General features: G+C 37.9%; 1 non-coding gene across 1 annotated transcript; it reads left to right on the top strand.

Annotated features, from left to right (window-relative positions):
* Positions 1–2,609: 2,609 nt before the first annotated feature.
* On the top strand, positions 2,610–2,667 carry LOC138243879 (U7 small nuclear RNA). The gene has a single exon (XR_011192497.1). It is a non-coding gene; the product is annotated as a U7 small nuclear RNA (small nuclear RNA).
* Positions 2,668–5,388: the final 2,721 nt, after the last annotated feature.

The following is a 5,388-nucleotide window of genomic DNA, read 5'->3' as shown; positions in this document are numbered from 1 at the left end:
TCTCTTAAAGGGTCTGCTCCTTTACTCCGTCTTGCCAGTGTCGTATAGAATTGAGTACCCATAAAATCTGAGACCCCTTTCAAAGTCTGCATGTGCAGTGGACATAAGAGGCTTGGCGCGTGTCGCAATTGTTGCCCTATCTACTAAGCCCATCCTCCAAGTTTGCACTTCTGTGATGTAGTCTCACAGGCCTGAGAGACATAGATTTTACACATGTAATTACTTGTAAGCCAACAAACCTTTTCTGAGTGGTCTAAGGCTCTGTGTTAAGGTTGCAGTCCCCCTGAAAGCTGGGGTTATAGTCCTGACGTTATACTTCAACTAATTCTCAGTAAATAGATCTTGCAGTACTCTGAGTGCCAGCTAGCTATGGAACAAGTGCGCTATAAAGACAGAAATTACACATTGTTTGTGAGGCTGTGTGCTCCTGTATGGTCTAGTGGTTAGGATTCTGGATTTTCACCCAGGTGGCCTGGGTTAAACTCCCAATAAGGGAAACTTTTCTCTTCCCTTATGTTTTCCAAATAAGCAGCTCAGTGTAGAAAAGAGCCCCGTTAAGCACTGTCGGGAGAGCTAAACTTTTGATAAAAGAGATAGCCTGTTTTCTCCTGCTTTCAAACTGAAACCCTTCGGTGTGTTAAGAGAACGTGACAATCACTACACTGCACAAGGTGGGGAGGAGTGACTTGCAGAGGAAAGGACTCAATCCAGGAAAATATTTCCACATTCTGGAGAGGAGATTTTTTCCATTCCCCCACTTTTGCAGCCTGACCTCCTCTATTTCTAGAGATCTGTAGAATGTGGAGAAAACGTTTGAAGTTGTTACTGCTACCTCCCCTCGCTTTGAACAATGTGTGGAGTTGTTTGAGTCAAAAAGAGTGATAGTTCAGGCCCATGGGAAGATCCACATTCAACTGTGCATGTTGTTTTGTTCTCAGAGTTTGCAAAGATGGAGGACATTCGCACCTGGCTAAGCCAGTATTCTATAGTCCTTCATGGAACTGAGTTCAGAGGTGCTGACGGAATAAAAACAGGAGGTTGAGGAACACGGGGGTGTTCAAAGGCATTGAGGTTCCAGTCAAGGGAGCAGGTAGCCTGGCCCTGTCCATTATTAGAGCACTATAACCTAAATAGATGGTTTCATATATATTGCTTTGGGTATATTTATTAAAGTTTCCTATTTTGTGATTCTTTGTATTTGTTTGTGAAATTAAAATAGTTCTTAAAAAATAAATGGAAGGTTTTTCTGAAGTCAGAAAGCCAATTTATTTGGTGGAAAAACAGATTGGTGAAGCTCCAACAAATAAATCCAGTTTATTTGTTTACTTTTTTTTCTGAAACAACTGAATTAGATGAAGTGTGCTAATATGCAACCTAACACCAGTGTGAATAACTAGAAGAGGGGAGCAGCGCTATTCCAGACCATGGGAACTTTGTGATTGGCTGGCCCAGATCTAGAATTTGCATATCAGATTTGGAAATATAACACTAAATTTAGTGGATTTAATTTACACTCAAGAGTCACCTACTGTGTATTGCCACTTCATTTTTTTTATGAGTAGCTGTGATTACCAGTTGACAGCTTTTATTTGTTTAATTTTAAATTGTTTTGTATTATCACCCTGAATAGCCTGTACTCGAGGTTTGGTAGGGTATATGTGTTTTTGTTCTCCAACTGGATTTTTTGCTCTTAGTATTTGTCTAGAAGGCTTCTGAAGTCAGAAAGCCTGTTTTCTGGTAAAAAAATAGATGTGTTTAACAATAATTTTCAAACAATTTATGGGACTTTTATGAATAAAAAGATCTTGTATGATAGTTTCAAGAACACTGCTGTTGTCAGCTGACTTTTAGTGAAGCTCTTTCCTCTGGCCACCTGCACAGAATTTTTTGTGCCTTTAATTTCAAGATGTAAAACCTAACAGTTGCGTTTGTTCATGTATATTTCTGAAACTGTTAAATGAACTACTGTGTGTAAATCTGCAAATGTTGTTTGATGCTGGATAAGCAAAGTACTTTCTGATTCGTTAGCCAGATATCATATTTACATACACCATTTGAAACAAAACCATGTGGTCTCTTTCTTATATGCACTGAACGTTACAACCACATTCTTCTACATCTTCTTTATGAGCAGGTTAGTTTGAAAGCCATTTTACACGTTTTGTGTTAATTTTGAAATGCTCTTACATTCTCACCCTAACTGGCCTGAAATCTTGTGTTAGAAGGTTCACAAGCTTATCTCTCAAACTACAATCTAATGGTTGTATTTACATTCCAGGTCATTTGTTTACATTTTTTAACAATAACAAGAAGAGGAGAGCAGCTCCATTCCAGACCATGCCAGCTTTGTGATTGGCTGAGCCAGATGTCTCATTTGCATATCAGATTTGGAAGAATAACACTAAACTCTCTTCTTGCATGGATTTAATTTACACCCAAATATCACCTACTGTGTATTGCCACTTCAGTTTTTTATGAGTAGTTAGGATTACCTGTTGACAGGTTGACAGGTTTTATTTGTTTAATTTTAAATGGTCTTGTATTATCACCCTGAATCGCCTGTACTCAAAGTTTGGTAAGGTACATGTGTTTTTGTTTCCTTCAGGAAGTGGAATTTTTGCTCTTTTAGTATTTGTTTAGACGGTTTTCTGAAGTCAGAAAGCCTAGTGTTTTGGTGAAAAACAAACATCTGTATTAATATTTTTCAAACAATATAAATAGGGTCTTGCATTTGGATATCTTGATATAGCTGTGTGCTTCTGTAGTATTCCTGGTATTTGACTGTGGTTATTTGACTGTCTCCTTCCTGAAAACCTCCATGTTATGTGCTGAATAAGATGCAGTCTGATTGGCTAAGAGGCTGATTGATGATGTCATACGGAACAGTGCTGTAATGGTGGGCCAATGGGGAAGGGAGAACAATCAAAGGTCAGCAGTGTGGAACATAACAAAAAAAACCACACACAGACCACACACTGGGACGTAACAATCACATTCATCACACATGCGCAAGATCCCCTGTTTGAAATCAGGCAGAAACAGGTGTCTTTTTATCCGCTCAAGTTTTGTACTTCTGCCAGTGTTTTATGGATCTTGTTTCTCTTATTGCAAGAACACGCATTTACCGCGTCATTCATGATTACGCCAAACAGCCAGAAGATCAAGGCACCTTTCAGATAGTCATTCCTCTGCTTCCTAAATATCCCTATAGACAGGCCATTTCAGCAGAACTGACAAACGTGCCAAAGCAACCTGATAAGACCAGGTCCTTGGAGTCACTTCTCAGTCAGTTACTGCTGCCGAAATGCGAGCCCTTCCTCCAGCCTGAAGAAGTTGATCCTACATTACTCATATGGAAGATGTATCTACCAGACCTCAGAGAGCTGAGCTGGATCACTTCCCTTCTGAATGACATCTCAGTAACACGCTACCACTCCTCTTTGTGCACTCATGCTGGAACAGTGGGTGGCTAATGCAGACAGCATTATTATTTATACTTACTCATCAAAAGAGGATTGCTGAGAAAAACGTGACAGTATTTAACCTAAATGGCAAACAACAAAGACAGCTTTGCAGCCTACGCATGCTGACGCAGCTACCCACCTGAACTACTACCGCCTACAGCTGCTGCGACCCACTATGCCTTCCTCCAAATCTTTTTCTAGATCTCTTCGTCATACCTTTGCCTACTGCCCTGTCTCTCTCACACCTGAAGAAGGGTCCACGGCCGAAATGTTGTGTTTTCTTTCTTCTTTTTTTCAGCATGGAATAAACCTATTACTTGTTCCTAAATAATAATAATACTATTTAAATACATACAGGTCTTACTTAATATTATTTTGATTAAAAATAGTACGTTAATAAGCAATAAATGGCACATCAAAATATTGTGAAGGTGAAGATCATACAACATCAACTACAAATGTGGAAATTTAACAATTTTAGGATTATAAATTGCATGTAGCACATTAACAACACTATAGTTATGCTAATGTAACAATAGTGTAAGAAAATCCTGACCTAATTCCTTTCAAATGCTGATACAAAATGCGAATGATTTCAGAGTTTCGGGTATTGGGTCTCCTGATAGAGATCAGAGATGAACTGAGGCGTGTGGGAAAGTGTACAGAACAGGTGGACTCCCAATTCCACATCAAGAGGCTGAGCACAATGGAAGAGTCCTGTAAACACAAGCAAGTCTTTGACAACATGGACAATCAAAACCTACTGGTATGATATTATATTCTCTCTGTGGTGTGGAAAATATTCACTACTAGTATTCTAGGTTACAGATAGGTCATTATATGACAGCTTACATCTGATTAATAGGATCCACCTCTGGCATACTTTCTTTTTTTAGTTTATAATGTATAATCTTGCTGATCTTTTAATGCCAAAATAAAGAGTTTTACAAAAAGCTCCATGTTCTAAAAACTTACTACAACTTTTGAACTTTGAAATATGGTCACTTTGTATTCTATGACTGAGCAAATACTGTAGAAAAGTGCAGTTAATATGTGAAAATGTGTAATGGGTATGTCTGATTGGTTGATTTGTGAAGATCTAGTAGTAGTTGATGATTAGCCATATGTTGATTACAATATTGTATATAATGTACTATAATTTGTGACTACTTAAATTACCATCAGCTGTGTACCTCCAGCTGACCTGTAAACAAATATATGAGAGAGGTATACTGAGACGAGAGGAGCACTGAAGACTTGAAAAAGCTCTCGCATTAGATTCTGTGTTTTTGTTGTTCCCCAGATTTGTTTTTAATGTTTTGTTTTCTTTTTCTTTTGAAATTGTTGGGTTTGGTTGTTTTTTTTTTTCATAGTTGTTAGACTACTACAGGGATTTACCTAGGTTCCTGGAAGACTTCTCGTTTTGTGTTTGTTGTGTTTTCGGGTTACAACATTTTTTTTTCTATTGATAGGACCCCACGCATTACTATGGGAGTAGTTAACTTTAGTTCTTACATTGCACCTGAAATTACCACATAAACTACTACTCTGTTTCCCTTTTTTTAAAAGGCACAAGTGAAGTTTGTTTTTCCTTGCTGCTGATTGGTAGCTACAATGGGTCAATTGCAATAAACTTATATACAATAAACTCCACTGAAATTTATCAGCAGCTCTGTACTAAACCTGTTCTCAATTGCAACAAACCTAAAATAACAGCTGCTGCCCATTAGATGTTACTGCATTAGGAGTCTAGCTTAAACCACCTCTTCATAGGTTTTAAGCAACTCAGTAGCGGACTAAGCAGAACAATTGATCACATTAGAACTGTCTTGAATGTAATGGAAATAATGTACTCATTAATTAACAAGCTTATGCACCACTTGCTTGAAAATTATTATTATATTTAACTAAAATTGCTTTCCAG

This window comes from Lepisosteus oculatus, chromosome 14, assembly GCF_040954835.1.
Source record: "Lepisosteus oculatus isolate fLepOcu1 chromosome 14, fLepOcu1.hap2, whole genome shotgun sequence".
Taxonomy (NCBI): domain Eukaryota; kingdom Metazoa; phylum Chordata; class Actinopteri; order Semionotiformes; family Lepisosteidae; genus Lepisosteus; species Lepisosteus oculatus.
This window is presented reverse-complemented; position numbering and strand designations above follow the sequence as displayed.